Source organism: Rhinolophus sinicus, linkage group LG03, assembly GCF_036562045.2.
Source record: "Rhinolophus sinicus isolate RSC01 linkage group LG03, ASM3656204v1, whole genome shotgun sequence".
Taxonomy (NCBI): Eukaryota; Metazoa; Chordata; class Mammalia; order Chiroptera; family Rhinolophidae; genus Rhinolophus; species Rhinolophus sinicus.
In genome coordinates this window covers 138,481,288-138,500,754 of record NC_133753.1, presented here as the reverse complement: position 1 = coordinate 138,500,754, position 19,467 = coordinate 138,481,288, and the positions used below count along the sequence as shown (strand labels likewise).

The window sequence follows — 19,467 nt, the reverse complement described above, 5'->3', positions numbered from 1 at the left end:
AGTATCTACTCTGTGCCAAGGATTATGCCAGGTCCTGGAACCACAAAGAAGTAATCAGAGATTTCGCCATGTAGATTCATTGACCCAATAAGCATAATTTGAATTTAAAATATTGGTACATAGTAGACCTTCAGTCAATATTGTTAAAATAAAAAACTAAAAATAAAAAAAACTGTCCTTGGCACCTGAATAGCTCATAAAGAATAAAGAACAGAAGGAAAATTAAATACCTACATCGGAAGGTAGTATGACTTTTTTCTAACTCATCACTCTGATATAATTCATTGGAATACCACTTAAGTTTGAGGTTGTGATATTTTCATCCCAAACCAGATTGTGCCATAGTTGTTTTTCATGTTAAGTAAAGGACCAACAAAGAAAATCCCTGGATATAGCACAGCTGCCTGACAAGTTTAGTGCTAAAACAAGACCCAAGCAACTCACTGGTCTTGGTTCACTGCATTATACTGAGGATATATCAATAGCACTGCAAGAGAGGCTCCAAGCAGGGTCAAGTCCACATGGCTGACAAGAGAAAGCAGGGGCCAATGAGCTGAAGCTAGCAGCAGAACAAGCAGGGCAGTAGTAAGTACATGCCTGTAATGAGATGTTTTCCCTCTTCTGCTGTTCCAGTTATTAACAGCAAGAACAGAAACTCTAACAAGTGCAGTGGACAGGAAAGAACCTAGGGATATAGTCTCTTGCTATAATTTGAAAACAGTAGTTTTCAAAGTGCAGAGAACTCAAGATCTGAGCTTCTAGAAGCAGCTCACTAATGGTGGGAAAGAGATGGGGATCATATCTCAGTCTTCTACGTTTGCTTATTCAAAAATATGCATTTCATTATTTTAAACAGATATGATGATAGTGCTCTATTATAAATGCATTTTAATGGAGGTGACAGTCTCCAGAACCCTTCATCCAAGCAAGAACTTCATTCTTTCTGGCAAGGATCCCAGAGAGGATCTCCATAACTCAAAAACTTACATATTATTATACTTTTGCTCAGGACCAAACATTGCCAAAAATGCTAGAAATGCACATACATCCAAATCAACCTTAGGAACAACAATGGATATAGCAGATAAGAACCTACTTTCCAATTTCAAATATACTTAACATTCAGAAATGTATCAATATATGCAGAGATCATACTTTCACCACAAACAAGATACAGTATTTGTAAATCTTTAGTAGAATTTGTCTACTTTTTATTGCTCAGGAATTATTTGTGCTTTTCTACATATAAAATTAATGTTTCATATTTTTAAAGAACTGCAAATCATATTTAATGAAAACCCAAGAGCACAACAAATAATGTACATTTCAGTACATTAAATAAATGCAAATTTAAAAATTTTTTTTAAATATTGAAGTACAAATAAAATCAGTGTAAAGAAAATCTTGAATTATAATACTAATACAGATACTTTCTATGGCTATCACTTGACTTCTGTTATCCTTAAATTCATGTTGGTGAAATAATATTTAAGTTTCTATTTTTCAAATTATTCTGAAGCCAAAGGAATATGTGCTATGTAGTGAACTGTAAGCCCTTTGAGGGCAAGGACCATGTCCATTCATTACCTCATGCCTGGCCCAATGATGCCTTCCACCTGAACATTACTGACTAAATAGTAGTTGAATGAACAAGTGAATGGAAGAATGAGTGAAATAATGAAATAATAGGAATCTAAACACTATCCTTATAATTCAGGCATAACTGTTGTAGACAAAGGAAGAGTCAAAAGAATGGGTTATTAAAATTAATCATCCACTATAATTGAATTCATAAGATAACTTGACTTAAATTCACTAAATAATTTCTCTCCAATTACAGACACAATAATTTGATATGGGCAAAGTTCCAGCGTGAACACTGGATCACTGTGATCACTTAGAATTAGCCCTACTTTATTTGACTTTGTTTTCTTTCCCAGGAGATAAGATTATTTCTTACCTCTGTTGAGAATTCTATTTGTCTGCTCATCTCCATTTCTCTAGGTAACCAAAGTGTTAAACAAAATGTCTCTATTTTGATCAAGATAAAATAAAATTGAATTAAACTATATTTAGTTCTGATTTCTGATTAACAGTTTCTTGGCAGTATTACAAGTTTAAAAAATTGCTAAATTAGGATGAGATGAACCTTTATTTTCTTGACATTTAAAGACCCAGCTCTCTTTTTGACAAAAACATCTGAAAAAATGCATAATGTTTATCTCATAGTCTACATAGCAAATCTGTGATATTTTTATTCTAACTTTATAATCAACATTTTTTGTCTCTTAAAAAAGAAAGAAAAAGAAAAGGAAATGGGGAATAATTACTGTTAAAAAACATAATATAGTACTTTTCAGGAACAAAGGACAGGGAATAAATTAAAATCTATTTAGAATCTTAAAAATTAAAGTATCTTTTCTTGACAATTCTAGAAACTTCATGAAATATTTGTACTTATTATAAATCCTTGTAACTTTCATGGTGGTACGATTTTTAGTTATTTCACAGCATAGCATGAACTTAATTCTCTAGAGGCAAATACTCATGAGTCCACCTTGATTACTTTTTACCCAGCATTTAATTGGAAGAAATCAGCGAAAATAGCATATTAGTATAACATCCCACATTTTAAAAAATGTCTTGGGTATTTTCACAAACTCCAAAGATTAAGTTTCCTGGAAAAAAGAAAGAAAGAAAGAAAGAAAAACAAAACAAAGACATTCCCACTTTTTTTTTTTTATCACCTTCTACAATTTGACTCAGAAACTTAACATTCATTTTTGTATTAGCATCCTTAGTATGCAAAGTTCCATAAATTACTGTCTTGAGTTATGGAAAATTTTAAGAATTCAATGCAACAAAGTTTAACTTACCTTAAAAGAGATATGATTTCATAAACACTTTTTAAGACAACCTCAGTTCTCTGGTCAAAAGCAGTACAAAGACTTCCCTCTCTTCTCTTCCTCTTCTCTGAGACCCACTGAGTTGATGGTTCCCTCTCTGTCTGTGATAAACACAGCAGAAGACTCTCAGAGTTTGTCCTCACTCCTGATGCCACACACCTTTTCTTGGCACTTCATTTAGTCCCAAGGGAAAATTCCTGCAGAAATTTCCTTCTCCATAATCTCTTGACAGATGGCTCTGTTGGCAAGAGTCTTAACTCTTAGGAGTGCTTTAATAGGCTTTTATTCTTCCACATTGCCTCCTCACAGGTTTTATCTTTTAATTGCATATTGGTTGATGCTCAATGTCCTAACAGGCCAGAGCATCACTGCCCCCTTGTAGTACTCCCCAGCTAATTTGCTTTTTTGTTTTAGATTTCAATAAATTTGCAAAGCTACTTTCCTTTTAATGTTTCATTATTTTTCTTCTCTTATACTCAGAGGCAGTTAGAAAAAAGGCTCAATTATTTTTAAAGCACAAACTAAATAAATATTGAATTGTTCAAATACAAATGAAGTAAATTTATATGGGCATTGGTAAAGTTGTAAACCAAGAAAAACAAAATATTTTAAATACCAGTTTTATTGATGTTACATGTGTTCTCTGATAAATGCCTTTGCTATGTACTCCTCTGTCTCTCTCTCTCTGTCTCTCTCTATCTCTCTCTCTGTCGCTCTCTCCCTCCCCACCCCCACCCCCTGCAATCATCTGTTTAGAGAAATAATAAGAAAACATATCCTGAAATTACAGTGTCAATTGTCATCTAGATGATGTTATTTACGATAGTAAAGACAATACTGATTTCTCAATTCTTTCATCCTTATACTTAAATATGATAAAAATAAGGATGAAAAAAAAGGAATAGCAAACTAAAATGCCAGTAAATATAGGCAAGGATTTGAACCAATCATAAGATGCAAATAAGAAGTGATGGGAACCATGGCAAACTGAAACATGTATTCCTCTTTACAAAGGACAATGGCTACTCGTCTCCAGCTAGTCACTGTCTGGTGGGAACTCAAACAGCATTGTGAGAACTATGTGTTTTTCAAGAGAATTCCCATATCTGGATTTTTATGTGAAAAAATATCATGCCTTTTAAATGTTAGAGGATAGTGTGGGAAGTAAGCCCAACACCTACAGCCTCGCCTTAGCCAGAATATTGCCATATAATGGCTTCTGAACTAGGATGTACCGAAATGAAGCTAATGCCAACACCAAAGAACTGTCCTTCATTAATTATGAGATCTTTTCTCATAGGTAAAAATGATGATAATAGTGTAGACTAGTAAATCAAGCAAAAAATAAATCTATAATAATTCTTATTGAAGACCTCAGGAAGGGCATTAGTTGAAAAACAGGTAATTTATGTGAGCAAAGTGTAGCTCAAATCTGGATGAGAAGTCTAGGTCTAAAAATAATAATAAAAATCAACTTCATGCATGAGGAGGGAGTGAGAAATTTTACTTTATTTTATCTGGATTTCTTTGTCTTTATCTAGTACTAATCTATATAATTTTTTTTTTAGTTATACAATCCATGCTAAATGCAGAAAGAAAATTTTTAAATTCTTGTAATTCCATTACTATTAAAATATTAGTTTATAATCTTCTAGAATGTGTCTATATATATGCACACATATTTATATATGTGTACAATTTTACATACATGTACTTCTGTATTACATTCATATATACTTACCTTTCTTTATAAAAATCATAAACAGAATACATTATTTGATGTATACTAATAATATACTAATATATTATTAGCCTGTTTTTTTTCACTCAATACTAAATATACTAATCAACTTTTTAGTAGTTCAATAAATAATTTTCCACATGTGATATTCAGATGGCTACATAGTATCCCAATGTTTGAATATAATATAATTAATCTGGCCAATCCTCTATTACAAGGTAAATTTTTCAATTTTTTTCTTTACAATAGAGTATCTATAATTAACAACTGTTTTCTTACCTTTGTCCACATTTTTAACGTATTGCGTCAAAATATATGCATATTTCTCACCCAAAAGGTTGTGACAATTTATAATCCTACAATTGTAATAAGTGAATTCATTTCCCTGCATCCTCAGCAAAATTGGATATAGTCTCTCTATTTTATGTGGAAAATAGATGATGTAATATTGTAAACCATACAAATCAAGTCTTATTTTCACATATACCAGCTGAATTACTATTTTCCTTAATGGTTTTTTTTTTTTCTCTTGACTGATTGACAGGACAAGTTTATCTAGCACTCTTCAGAGTAAGCAAACTATAACACAGAGAAATGAAACCATACATACACAGAGAGGTCTGCGGTTAAAGTACCTGACATCTAATGGCAGCCATGGGCCTTTCCCTCTTTGTGTCCTTGATATTTTGTGCTAATGCATTCATGCATTGGTACTTGGGGTGGTTAATTTTGTGTGTCAACTTAACTGGGTCATAGGATGCTCAGATATTTGATTAAGCATTATTTCTGAGTGTGTACATGAGTGTGTTTCTGGAAGAGACTAAAATTTAAATCAAAAGACTGAGTAAAACAGATTTCTCTCCCTACTGTGGGTGGGTATCAGCCAATTCATCAATGCCCTGAATAGAACAAAATGGCAGAGAGAGGAAGAATTCTTTCTCTTTGCATGACTGTTGAACTGGAACATCGGTCTTTTCCTGCCCTAGGATTGTAACCATCAGTGCTCGAGTTCTCATGTCTCCAGGCTAGGACTGGAACTCTACCACTGGCTTTCCTAGGTCTCTAGCTTGTAAATGGCAGACTGTGGAACTTCTCAGCCTCCTTTATCATATGAGTCAATCATCGTAATAAATAAATCTCTTTGTCTTTTTCTCTCTGTCTCTTTATCTCTTTTCCTCTCTCTGTTAGATAGATAGATAATGATAGATACATAGATAGATAGATAGATAGATAGATAGATAGATAGATAGATAGATGATAGATAGATACATACATACATAGATATATACATAGATAGATACATAGATACATAGATACATAGATGATAGAATATATCTGAATAACATAGTATGACTAAGTTGAGAAAATGGGGAAATTTGTCAGCTTATAAACAGCTCGTAAACTCTTCAATGAATAGACCTTAAAAATCAATGACTGATTGTAACATATATGTAACTGGGAAGAGAAATGTGATGCTAAGAGTAGTGCCCATTATAACCTTGTTCAGCAGTGCAAGTAATATATATTCTATATAAAATATTCTGGATATTCTGGATAGAAACATCCTTCTACAGGGAATGATTTTGGAAGGACCTACTTGGCTCAGTGATTGCCATACACAGGGTCCTTTTATAACTGTTTTCAGGAGTTAATCAATCTCTGAGAGAACACAATCTTCCTTCTGTGCAAAGTGATTCCTCTCAATGGACCCAGAATCACTGAGAACAAGTAACTTCCTGTAATTCAGCTTCCAATCTGTAGGTTGGGAATAATTGTAACACTTACCTCATACTTGTTATTGTAATGATTAAATATAAATTGTTTAGATGACTGCCTGGTATAGATAAGACCTATATATAATTTTTTTGTTACTGTTACCACCACTGTACTTTGTAATGTTCTTCTCTAGTTTCACTAACCTGAGCATTATTACAATAATTTATATTTTTGATATATCCCCAAAAGATGAATTTCTTGGCATCAAGGTCTCTGTTTCTTCATTTTTATATTTTAGATAGATAGAGAGAGAGAGAGAGAGAGAGAGAGAGAGAGAGAGAATATATCTGAATAATATAGTATGATTAAGTTGAGAAAACGGGGAAATTTGTCAGCTTAGAAACAAAAATTAACAATTACTTAAAAAATATTAAGCCCTGAATAAGTATTTCTTTAATGGTGGATAGATGGAAGAACAAATGAATACATTTTTGGTTAAATCACCAGGTTAAATCTTTTCTGTTTTAGTTACTTTTTCTGGTTTCTAGTTCTAGTTGTAAGTTTCACTCTTTAATTAGTTGTACAGTCTTTAATAAACTTATACACTCCAGTTAAATTGGAACCAACAAGGATTACACCTCAAGTCAATAAAAATATATTAAGTCTCAACCATAAACAAGGCACTCATTGTCTTAGGGCTGTTTCCCTCATTAATGGAATGTTTGTCACAGAGGACCTATAACATGATAACTGAAACTATAATTAGAACAGGCAAAATATTGGTCTTCACCTTAAGGGGAATATATTTAGTTTTGTGCAAAAGATCATGATTTAGCCTCTAATAAGAGCATTATCAAAATGTGATCATTAGGGTCTAAAGCTGTTGTCCATAAAACAGGTTATCACATAACCTAAACAATCCAGCTGTTGTGCTTCAGAGACCTGTGGAAATGCCAAAGGCTAGGGGAATTCTGGTGTGTGATTCAGATTAATTGCAGAGCAGTTTTAAGGTTAAAAAGAAATTACGATTTCTTGTTTCCTCCTTTTAATCTAGGTAAGGACTGTTTTTCCACATATTAGTAGTTCTGACTTTCTACATAGTGTCATTAATGTGAAAAATGGCTCATTCTGCATGGTCCTGAAAGTGACAAACACTAACTCAACAATGAACTTTCACTAAGTTCAACCCATTTCCAATTAAAATAAACATTGCAAATTTTGTCTTCCATGTAAGGCAGAGAGAAAAATTAATTGTTAACTGCACCCTCATTGCCGAAAGGCTATCATTATGTTTATATAATTGAATGCTAAATATATAGAGAAAAGGCTATTTATTTTATATAGTCATTATTTGCTTTTTATTCAAATCAAAGAAAAAAAATATTGTAGTCAGATAATCTTTAAACAGAGTGCTGAAACCCAGTGGAAAAAAAAAATGTATAGCTAATTACCAGGGATAGTTTATATGCTCAGAAGTTGGTCATACTCTATCTTTTCCTACACATCCTAAAAGATGAGTTGATTTTTTATTAAATGTCAAGCAAAAGAAATTTTCATGTTGGTATTTGAATAGAATTTGAGAATGTTAGATCTTCAAGGGAACTTAGAGCTCAGTTGATTCAATTCCCTCCTTTTTACCGATAAGGAGGAAGGGTGAAAAAGTTATTAAGCAATTTTTTCAAAATTACAGTTAATGACTGGTACAACCAAAACTCAATCTAAGTTCAGTGCCTCGTGAAAACAAACAACAACAACAACTAAACTTCTTTTTCTAGACAAAGGTAGGCTTTGATTTCCATAAAGTTGAGAACCTCAGTTTAAAAAGATCTAAACCTGACCTGGACACATTTCACTAGGAACCACCGTGGGAAATCCTATGTTATCCCAATACTCTCTCTGAGTCACACTGTAGAAATTGGAAAGGGATAACTGTATCTCAATAAAAATAAATCAACAGAGCACACTCTTACCCAAGACTAACATGTATCGACTTATTAAAGTATTAAAATAATTCTGTACTAACTCAAGTTCCCCATGTGTATCCCCTGGTGCCCTCCACTGGGACTCCAGCCTCCCAATAATTCAGCAACCAAGGTTTTAAGTATTAGCATAATAGGAGTCTCTAAGATCCAAAACTAAGATTGGCTTCCATTCTGAGCATTGGTGTTCATGGTTGTTAAATATCCTAATGTTATCCCTGGATCTACCTCCTCTGTTTCTCTTCTACAAATGCTAAATAGCAGCATTTGCTTCAGGTACCCTGATAGATCCCTATTTGTCTCTAAATAAACTGAGTATAATGAATAAGGGTTATTCAATGAATTAATAAGAACCAAATGTCTAAATATCTAATGATTCCACTGAAAAGTCAGCTAAAGTGCTACTCTAAAAAAGTCTAGGATAACTATTGAAAGATTAAAAGACAATTCCATTTAACAATAACACTCAAACCAGATAGTCTAAGGTTTGTACCATAAATCTTCTGGGTACAACTTTGTGCCCTTAAGTACTGATATCACTATAAATTGTCCCTGATTTAATCCAAGAGCACAGTGTACAAGTTAGAATCTTCAAAGGCTGACCAAGGTCCAACTCCTGCCTCCAAAATTTCCCTGAATCCTATGAAAACCTTGCCCATCAAATTGATGAAACACATAGTTTAAAAAGCAGTCAAACTTGTAGTAGAAAGTAGTCAATAAACCTCCTTCCCCTGGAAAAAAAAGAAAGATAACAGTGGAACCAAGTCGGTGGTTGAGATTAGATAGAAAGAGGAAATTACAACTATAACAAAATATTACATAAAAGGCAAACCAGCACAGAACAAATACAATAACGCATAACAGGAAGGGATCCAAACCAATACAAACAACTGCAAAGGGTCTTATTGGCAGACTTTCAGACACCGAATCTGAAGATGACAGAAACATTTAATTGTTGAGTAATATTTCTTAAATGATGTTTTACCTCAAGAAAATCACATCAGTAAAGAATGTAAAAATGGTTGGGCAGCTGCGTCCACCCCTTCTAACCAAAGCCCAGCTGCAGGAAGAAAAGCCAGAAACAGAGAGGAGACAAAGAATAATAAATGAGAGGATGAAATCTAGAAAGAAAGAGAGAAATTAAAATAAGACAGTAAAAAATTAAGCTGAACTCAGAAAGATAGGGCAGAAGAAAAGCTTTAAACAAACTATAGTAAATGTAATTTAGAATGTTTTTAAACTCAACTATTGAAAACAAATCTTTTTGAAACTAATTTGTAAGACTGGCAGACCCTTGAAATTCTTGTACCAGTGGTGGAATGACTGTAATAAAGTACTACGCACTCACCATGTGGGTCCCTGAGTTGCCAACAGCTATTTATAAAGTGGGCATATAACAGAAAATGGGTGAATATTTGGCTATTTTTCTCTGACATCTGACTGAAACAAAGTACAAAGCCTTCATAGTTCTCTGATACAGGCAAAAAGGAAAATACATGATTATATCTTACCAAAGTATATAAGAAACTTTATATTAAAAATGCAATAGTGGTCCAGAACCTTAAAATTTTACAGTAAACAATTATAGAATATGAGAGACAATTCAGCTCGGTGGCTGGCTCAGCTGGCAGACTACCTATATTTGAAATCCATTCTGCCACTTCCTAGTTTTGTGTCCTTGACGAAGTCCCTTAATCCCTTTGAATTTCAGTTTACTCATAACTAAAACGGGCATAATAACTATGCCTAATTCATAGGGTTATTGTGAAGATTAAATGAGCTAACCTGTATAAAACCCTTAGTAGAGTACTCGCAAAATGTTCAATAAATAACTCCTTATTCTGTGTATCATGCATGCCCTCTCTGGTAGACTCCAAAAATGTCTGCTTTGGTTTGTTTCTTATTTAGTGTCCTGTTGTTAATACATATATTTAATAAATCAGTCATTATTAGCTAACCTAAGGTGATGTCTACAATGAGTCAATAAATAACTGTGTGTCAAGCACTTTTCCTGGGCTGAGCATTGCAATGCAAAGAATATGGACCCTGCCAAAAAAGGTGCTTATTAATCTGTGACCAATTCCAGAGAGTATATCTTTGTGTTCAAGTGGGTAGTACAAAAATCTAAGTTCAACAGATTTTAGGATACAGGGTAAATCAGTGAGAACCAGGATGATCAGAGAGGGCTTTGGAGGAAGTAGAAAATAAAGTAAGCCTTGGAGGATGTGTGTAATCAAGACATAGAAGAAAAAAAATACTTCCTACTAAAGAAAATGATGTTAGGAGGATTATGGGTGAACATGAAGTATATTTGAGACTGGTCTGACTAAAGTGAATGGAGCTTTTTGGAGTAAAACATGGGAAACAGAATTATTTTGTAGAGTTGGGTAGACAGTGGAAGGCTTTAAGAGCCAGAGGAGTTTTTACTTGAAATACTACAAGATAAAATTGCGTGTTATAAAGTAAGGTGATAAAAACAGAGCTTCATAAAGATTGGCCTTGTTAAGGTATGCGGGCAGATCAAAATCAAGAGAGAGTAGCATAAGAAGGCTTGCAGGATATTACAGTTATATAGGTGTAACATGACGATGTACTAACTTAGGTTGAAGAAAGAGAAATGGAGATTTTACTCTGAGTGTAATGGCAGTCACTAGAGGTTTTTGAGCAAAGGAGTGATATTATCTGTTTTATTTTTTTAATAGGTCTCTCTGCTCGGTGAGACTACATTGAGAGAGTCAAGAGAGGGACCAGGAAAATCTGGTAGGACCCCATTTAAACAGTTCAGGAAAAAAGGATGGTGGCTTGAATCTCATGTGACTGAAGAGATGAGAAGTTGTTAGAGTCAATATATTGTGAACAGACTACTTAGGTAGGTGTCTGAGGCAGTCACACAGGACTCCAGTCTGGTTTAATGTTCTGCTGTTATAGTCTTGAAATTCTTAATAATTTTTTAATAAATAGCCCCACATTTTTGTTTTGCACTAGACCCCACATATTATGTAGGCAGTCCTGATTATGAATGTAAAAATAACAAGATTTATTGTTGTGTTGGAGTTTGGTGTCTGAGAAAAAACAAAGGAGTTAATGATTACTTGAGGTGTTGAGTCTGATAGTTTGGAATAATGGATTTAGTGAGAGGGAAAAGAGTATGGAAAGCATAGAACTATGGAGGAGGGATCAGAAGTTCAGTTTTGGACATATAAAGTTTGAGATTTTTATTAAGCATCCAAGTAGAGATGCATGAAGATGGATTTATAAAGTCTGGAGTGTTCAACGTTTGGATAGCATCTGAAGCCATAAATCTGAAACAGAACCTCTGTGTAAGGAGTATAAATTATAAAAGAGAAGTCTAAGCACTGAGCCACAAGGCAGTCCAACCTGGAGATGGCAGGTGATATGGCAACAGCAAAGGTGACTGAGCAGGATCAGCCAGAAAGACATCAGGACATTCAGAAGACTGCATTGTACTGGAAACCAAATTTTAAAAAAAGTATCAAGAAAATGTTAATGATAGTTCAAGTAAATCAAGAGTTAGGATTTGAATTTCACAACATGGAGGTCATCAATGGTAAGACCTGTTTCCATGAAGAGGTGGAGACAAAAGCCTGATTAGATTGGATTCAAGAGAGAAAGAGAGGAGAGAACTTGGAAACTATAAGTAAAAACAACTCTGAAGAATTGAGCTATAAGGAAAGGAAGAGAAAGTAGCTGGAAAGGAAAATACAGATTGATACCATAGAGAGATGCAGGAAGCCTGGAAAATTAATCTAAAATGTGATTTCTGGATTAACAGCTTGATTTTAGGTACATGGACTTTGAGTTTTTGGTGATTCAAATGGATGTGTCCAGTAGGCATCTGGAAAGATAGAGGTACATAGTTGGAGAAGACAGAATTGAAATTATCCATAGTTTAGACTTCATTCACATAGGGGTACAATTTGGGGCTATAAAAATAAATTAGCCTGGAATAAAAGTGTACAGAGAACAATAAAGGATTGAAGAAGGCAATATTCTGAGTAAAGTAATAAAACAAAATCAAAAGCACTGGGCTACATTCCCAACTTTAACTCTATTTAGGTGTAGCTGTATTTCCATTGGCAAATTAAGGTAATTATCTGAATAATTAAATATCGGCACAAAAGCTTTAGTCCAAATTAGCTGGAAATTTTACACACACAAAAAAAGAGGCTCTATTATAAATGAGGAAGTCTATTATTGTATTTTTTTCCTTTTCTCAGTCCACAGACAATTTGCAGGTGATTTAACCTCTTTAATTTAAAGTATCTAATTTAGAAATAAAAGAAGCTAGAAATCACTACTGGCTGACATCAGGACCTCATCTTCCACTTGGATTTCCATATCTAAAATTGAGATTTTTAGAATAAGACAAAGGCATAAACAAGATAACATAATTTGTGCTAAAGCATACTCTTGTCAAAATGTATGTAAGTATCAATGAAGGAAGCTTAGCAGCAATGATTGCTTTTCACCAAGGATTCAGCAAAACCCTCACAGCTCCAGCCTAATGTGACTTGTAACCTTCAAAATAAGAGAGGTAATAGCTTTCTGAGCAAGAACTTGCCACACACATATACATATACAAAAAAGAAAACACAGGCCAGTCAAACAGTCCTAGAAATGGAATGAAAATTTGGGCCTTGTTCATAGCAGAAGGAAAGTCGATCATGCTACGCATTGAAATGACACTGATGGCAGGCAGCTCACACCTCAGCAGGTGCACACGCTGCTTAGAGCAAATGGAACAATTCAGATTTGGGGCATTGAATGCTCATGCCTTCCTTTGTTTTCCAAGATGAGCCTGCTGACAATGATTATTGTCTAAGGATTGCAATCTAAGAAGCATTATATAAAAACAGAAGAAACGTCACATTGGAACTGACAAACGAGCTTTATTATGGCTCTGACAGTGGCACCCGGGGACATTTTGTGGCAAAGTATGAATGTTACTCCAGCAACCAAGAAAAATATTACTATTTTTTCACCTCAGAAAGTTCTTCCCCCAATTTTTGAGGCACTTCAATAAAGAGCTCAAGAAGAAGATATGGGAAGCCGGCCAGAACAATACACTTGGCATAACCCTGCTTCCTCTGAGCCCCAGAAGGTGGCAATGATAACAGCTTCACTTCAGTGCCTGGTGGGGAGTATCTTGGGAAATGAATCACCAGAGAAACCAGCATACCAATATTCTTCCAGGCATGCCAACAATATTCTCTGTAGTGTCATCAGCTAAGCATTGGTGGTAGCTATAGTTTTTGTTGATATCCAAGAAGGAGTTCCATTTCTACTCACCTCTCTGATCTTGGACTGGTCATTCACATTTGTCTTTAGACTTTCTCAACCAAAGTTCTTCATCTGAGACATAGAACTCAGAAAATAATTCAAGATACAAAATTAGCCCTTTCTAGAAGTGAAAAAAGCAAGTTTATTCAGTACATACCATGGATGCTTTAGGATTTAGTGCTCCTCCTGAAAAAAGCTGGCTGGATTGTAACTGGGGTGGGGGGGTTAGATGATAGAGCCCAGAAGATTTCATCACAGTTGTTTGGAGATAGCAGCTCTCTTTCCACTGTGTTGGGCTGGAATGAGGAAGCCTGGAACCACTGGTGAATTGTTGCTTAGCCACATGGACGGTGTCTGTCTGCATAGGAGAGAATGAGACCACTTTACAAGGAGCGGAGCAGAAGCAGTGAGAGTGACAGCTAGAGCAAAAGGGAGAGAGAAACCGAGACCGACAACATCATTTGAGTCTCTGAATCTATGAAAGCCAAATCCAAATCCACCCATGAGTTAACTAGTCACACGAATCAATGGTTGTAATTTTCCTAAAATTATTTTGCAATGGTTTCTGTCACACATAAATGAGGAATCAATCCTGAGCAATATCATAAGAATGTATAATTATAGTCAATCAACATATAGGAAAACAATTTAACTTATAAATATTAAGAGCATCAGGTAAAAACAACAAGATGTACCCTAATTACCCTCCTAGCCTAATTTCCTTTTTCTTAATAATAGCTATAATATTTTGTGTGCCTACTAAGTACAGGCACTCTGCTAGAAGTTTTATAATAATTAGCCTGTGGCAAGTCTATGAAGTAGGAATTACATCCATCTTAGCAAACTACGGTTCAGAGAGGTTATATAATTGGTATAAAATTAAAATTCTAGCAGATACTAAGCAAAAGTGAGATTTGGCTCTAATTTTAACTGAAATCTCAGCTGATAACCACTAAATTATATTATCAGGCCAATACGCACTAAAAATAAGTATATGCATCACAGTAGCTGTTGGCCTTTTATCTAGTCAGCATATTTTTCATCTCTCCTCTAGTTACAGAAGACAAAATAATAATATCCAATTTAGTGAAGAGGAAGGTTAAATTTAGACAATAAACTATAGCATTCTAAGCTGTTGTCAATACTACAAATTAGTACAAACATTTGAGAAGATTATATCAGAAGCCATAAAAAGTTTAGCTCCAACCCTGGGACTGAATTATTCTACTTTTATTACTCAAAGGAAATCAAAATATAAAGTAATTCAGAGGCAAATGGACATTTATTACAGGATTTTTCTATAATTAAAAGTAATAATAAATCAAATGTCTACAATAAAGTATTGATTTAGCAATGTAAATAAATTATATACATATTTATAAGTATGATGTGTGTTTATAACATAATGTGACTTGTAGTGGTCTGAAAGTACCTACAATAATGAATAAAACTAGGACACAAAATTTTATATAAAATATAAAGGGTTTAAATATTCACAAAAATAAAGACTAAATGAATACCAAATTCTGAGTGTCATTTTTAGGGTGCTGTGATTATGGGGAGTTTATGGTAGAGCAAAGTTGGGAAGACTTCTAGGAGCATCATAGTTATTTTAGAACACTCCAATTTATGTTAATTTTATTTTTCTTATTTGCATTAAAAGCATTTTTTCTTTTTCTCAAAATGTTTCTGAAAATAATTAATAATAACTTATACTTGTGAAATTGGCTCTAATATTCCATTAGTACCTGTACCAGATAGGGAGCCCCTTAAAAGACCAAACACATTGCAGGGACTCAGTAAATACTTTATAAGTGAACTGAATCATCCATTCCTACATATATATATATATATATATATATATATATATATATATATATACACACACACACACACACATATACAATATATACATATATACATATGTATGTATAATAAACATATATGTATATATAATGAACACATATATAATAAACATATGTATATATAATAAACATATATATATATTTATTATGGAATTCAATGACAATATAAAACTAAGACAGCTACAGGAGGTAAAAATCAGGAAAATTGGAAACTTTACTAATTAAACTCATAATTAGCTGGGAGGGAGTGTTGAAAGTAGGATATACCTCAAAAAGCTCTGCTTTTTCACAGTAGTCTTTAATATTTCATTCATAAGACATTTATTCATCAGAGGATATTATTGTCCTGAGACCCTTGTGAAAATTAAAGGAGGTGCCATTAAAATTAATGCTGAGACCACATGAGTAAACTAGGACATATAGTCATCCTATTTATTGAGCATTTTTTTGTGCAGAAACTAAGGTAGGTGCTGCAGAAGTAATTAAGACATGAGTCCTTCCAAAAAAAAAGGTTCTATTATTATTATAATATTAGTATATTTTCTTTATCGTAAAACTACTTTTGCTAATCATGTAATATATTTCATCTATTTAATCAGCAAATATTTATTACGTAACTACTCTTTGCCTGTGAGGCTGTAAAAACTGGGATATAACAATAAGTTAAAAAAGGAAATCCCTGTTCATCCCTACATTTTAGGGAAATTGATAACAAAGGAACAAACAAAAAGCAAGTAAACTCTGTTGTACATTAAAAGGTAATAGTGGTAAAGAAAAAGAAGAAGGCATGGAGGGTATCAGCAAATGAATGGTGGAGGGGAAAGGTAGAGTATCTAAATAAGGTAAGCAAGAAAGAGTTCTGTTAGAAGAGGATACTTGATAAGAGACTGAAAAAAATCAAGAATAAGCCATGAGTGTATGAGGGGGGAAAAGCATTCCCAGCAATGGGAAGATGCGTGTTTGTGTTTTTTCCTGCCATTTTTTTTTTTTTTTTTTTTTTTTTTGCAGTTAATGTCCAATTTCAAAGCACTGTGGTCAGAGCATATGCTTGGTATGATTTCAATCTTCTTAAACTTGCTGAGGCTAGTTTTGTGTCCCAACATATGGTCTGTCCTTAAGAATGTACCCTATGCGCTAAAAAAGAAAGTATAGCTTGGTGTTCTAGGATGAAATGCTCTACCAATGTCAATTATGTCCATTTGGTCTAACGTGTCATTTAAGGATGATATTTCCGTTTTATTTGCATGATTCATCCATAGCTGTCAATGGCGTATTTAGGTTTCCTATTATAATTGTGTTTGTGTCAGTTTCTCCCTTTAGTTCTGTTAGTAGTTGCTTTATATATTTTGGTACTCCCTAATTGGGAGCATATATATTGATAAGTGTTATGTCTTCTTGTTGTATTGTCTCCTTTATCATTATTAAATGTTCATCTTTGTCTCTTGCTACCTTTTTTGTCCTGAAGTATGTTTCATCTGATATATGAGTAAATTTTGTTATATCCACTTTTCTCTAGATGCCATTTGCTTGGAGTATTGTTTTCCACCATTTTACTCTGAGTCTGTATTTGTCCTTGTAGCTGAGATGTGTCTCTTAGAGAAAGCATATGGTTGGGTTTTATTTTTTGATCCAATCAGCTACTCCATGCTTTTTTTATTGGTGAGTTCAGTCCATTTACATTTAGGGTGATTACTGATAATATGAGGATTTCCTATAGCCATTTTATCTTTTTATCTGGTAGCTCAGTGTCTCCATTGTTTCTTTGCCTTTCTGTTTCTGTATTTTATTTCAGTTTGGTGGTATTCTATGATTTTTTTCCCCCTCTGTTTCCTCTTTTTTTTATGTTACATGTCTCAATTCTGAATTTGTTTTAAGTGGTTACCATTAAGTTTATGTAAAAGAAAGTTTCATGTGTATAGTAGTCCTTTGTCTTCAGCATGCATTTTATCTCCACTCCCCTTCACAAATTCAGACCTTTATTCCCTCCCATTTTATGATTTAGTTGTCACAAATTATCCCAATTTAGCCTGTGAGTTCATTTCTGAGTTGCAGTAGCAAATTGTCTTCCTCTTCTCTTTCTTCTTTTTTAATGTTTTTATCTTCTTTACCCTTTAAGTTAAGTGTATAGTGCCCTATTTTGAGTGAGGGTTGCCATTTCCTGCTTCTGTCTGTCTATTAGTAATCTTACTCATGGGTTTGTATTCTTTTGTCTTTTTGTTTCAGGTAGAATAACCTCCTTCAGTATTTTTTGTAATGCAAGACTTGTGGTGCAAAATTCCCTCAGCTTCTGTATATCTGGAAAGGTCTTCATTTCTCCTTCATATCTAAAAGATAACTTTGCAGGATATATTATTCTTGGCTGCTAATTTCTTTCTTTCAATAGTTTGAATATTTGATTCCTCTCCCTCCTAGCTTGTAGTTTCTGCCGAAAAATCTGATTATAATCTAATGGGCTTTTCTTTATAGGTTCCTATCTTCTTTTCCCTGACTGACTCAAGAATTCTTTCTTTGTCATTAATTTTTGACAGCTTCAATAAAAGGCCTGTTAGGATTGTGGTAATTAGGTGTTCTGTTTGCTGCTTGAATCTGAGGATCCAGTTTTTTTCATAGGTTTGGGAAGTTCTCGTTGACTACAAAGGATCATACAAGAATACTATGAAGGACTATATGCCACCAAATTCAATAACCTAGAAGAAATGGACAAGTTCTTAGAAATCTGTAACCTTTCTAGACTGAATCACAAAGAAACTGAAAATCTAAATAGACCAGTCAACAGTAAGGAAATTGAAACAATCATCCAAAACCTCCGCAAAAGTAAAAGTCCAGGACCAGGTACTAGTGAATTCTACCAAACATTCAAATATGATTTAATACTTGTCCTCCTCCAAGCCTTCTAAACACTTAAAGAAGAGATAATACTTCCTAATTCATTTTATGAGGCGAACATTACAAAACCCTGTTTACCCTCATCTACCACTCCCTTCCCCCCTTACCCTCTGGTAACCACTAAACTATTGTCTGTGTCCATGAGTTTTTGATTCTTTGTTTGTCTTTTTCCTTTGTTGCTTTCAGCTTTGTATCCCACATACCAGTGAAATCATATGGTTCTCAACTTTTTCTGTCTGACTTATTTCACTTAACATATTAATCTCAAGATCCATCCATGTTGTTGCAAATGGCACTATTTCATCTTTTCTTATGGCAGAATAGTATTCCATTGTGTATATATACACAACTTCTTTATCCAATCATCTATTGAAGGACACTTTGGTTGTTTCCATGTCTTGGCCACCGTAAATAAAGATGCAATGAAAATCAACATACAGAAATCCATTGCATTCTTACATACTAACAATGAAATCTCAGAAAGAGAAATTTTTTAAAAATCCTTTTACAATTGCAACAAAAAGAGTAAAATACCTAGGAATAAATTTAACCAAGGATATGAAAGACCTATGCACTGAAAACTACAAGACATTTTTAAAAGAAACTGAAGAAGACACAAAGAAATGGAAACACATTCCTTGTTCATGGATTGGAAGCATCAACATACTTAAAATGGCCATGTTACACAAAGCAATATACAGATTTAATGCAATCCCCATCAAAATTTCAATGGCATTTTCAAACACATAGTACAAAAAATCATCAGATTTATATGGAACCACAAAAGACCCCGAATAGCCAAAGCAATCCTAAGAAAAAAGAACAATGCTGGCAGTATCACACTCCCTGATTTCTGCTTGTACTACAGAACATCAATAATCAAAACAATATGATACTGGCAAAAAAACAGACACACAGAATAATGGAATAGAATTGGAAGCCCAGAAACATGATTCTTTATATAGAAAACCCTAAAGACTCCACCAAAAAACTATTAGAAACAATAAACAAATACAGTAAAGTTGCAGGACATAAAATCAATGTACAAAAATCCATTGCATTCTTATACACTA

At 33.8% G+C, this 19,467-nt stretch overlaps 2 long non-coding RNA genes across 2 annotated transcripts in view; both read right to left on the bottom strand.

Annotated features, from left to right (window-relative positions):
- LOC141570684 (uncharacterized) overlaps positions 1-3,006 on the bottom strand; it is a 69,825-nt gene extending 66,819 nt beyond the window's left edge. Inside the window, exon 1 of the long non-coding RNA XR_012495004.1 lies at positions 2,877-3,006. This is a non-coding gene — a long non-coding RNA (uncharacterized LOC141570684). The remainder of the gene's footprint in view (positions 1-2,876) is intronic.
- Positions 3,007-13,808: 10,802 nt separating this feature from the next.
- The window catches only part of LOC141570405 (uncharacterized), a 226,791-nt gene continuing 221,132 nt past the window's right edge, over positions 13,809-19,467 (bottom strand). Inside the window, exon 3 of the long non-coding RNA XR_012494409.1 lies at positions 13,809-14,001. This is a non-coding gene — a long non-coding RNA (uncharacterized LOC141570405). The remainder of the gene's footprint in view (positions 14,002-19,467) is intronic.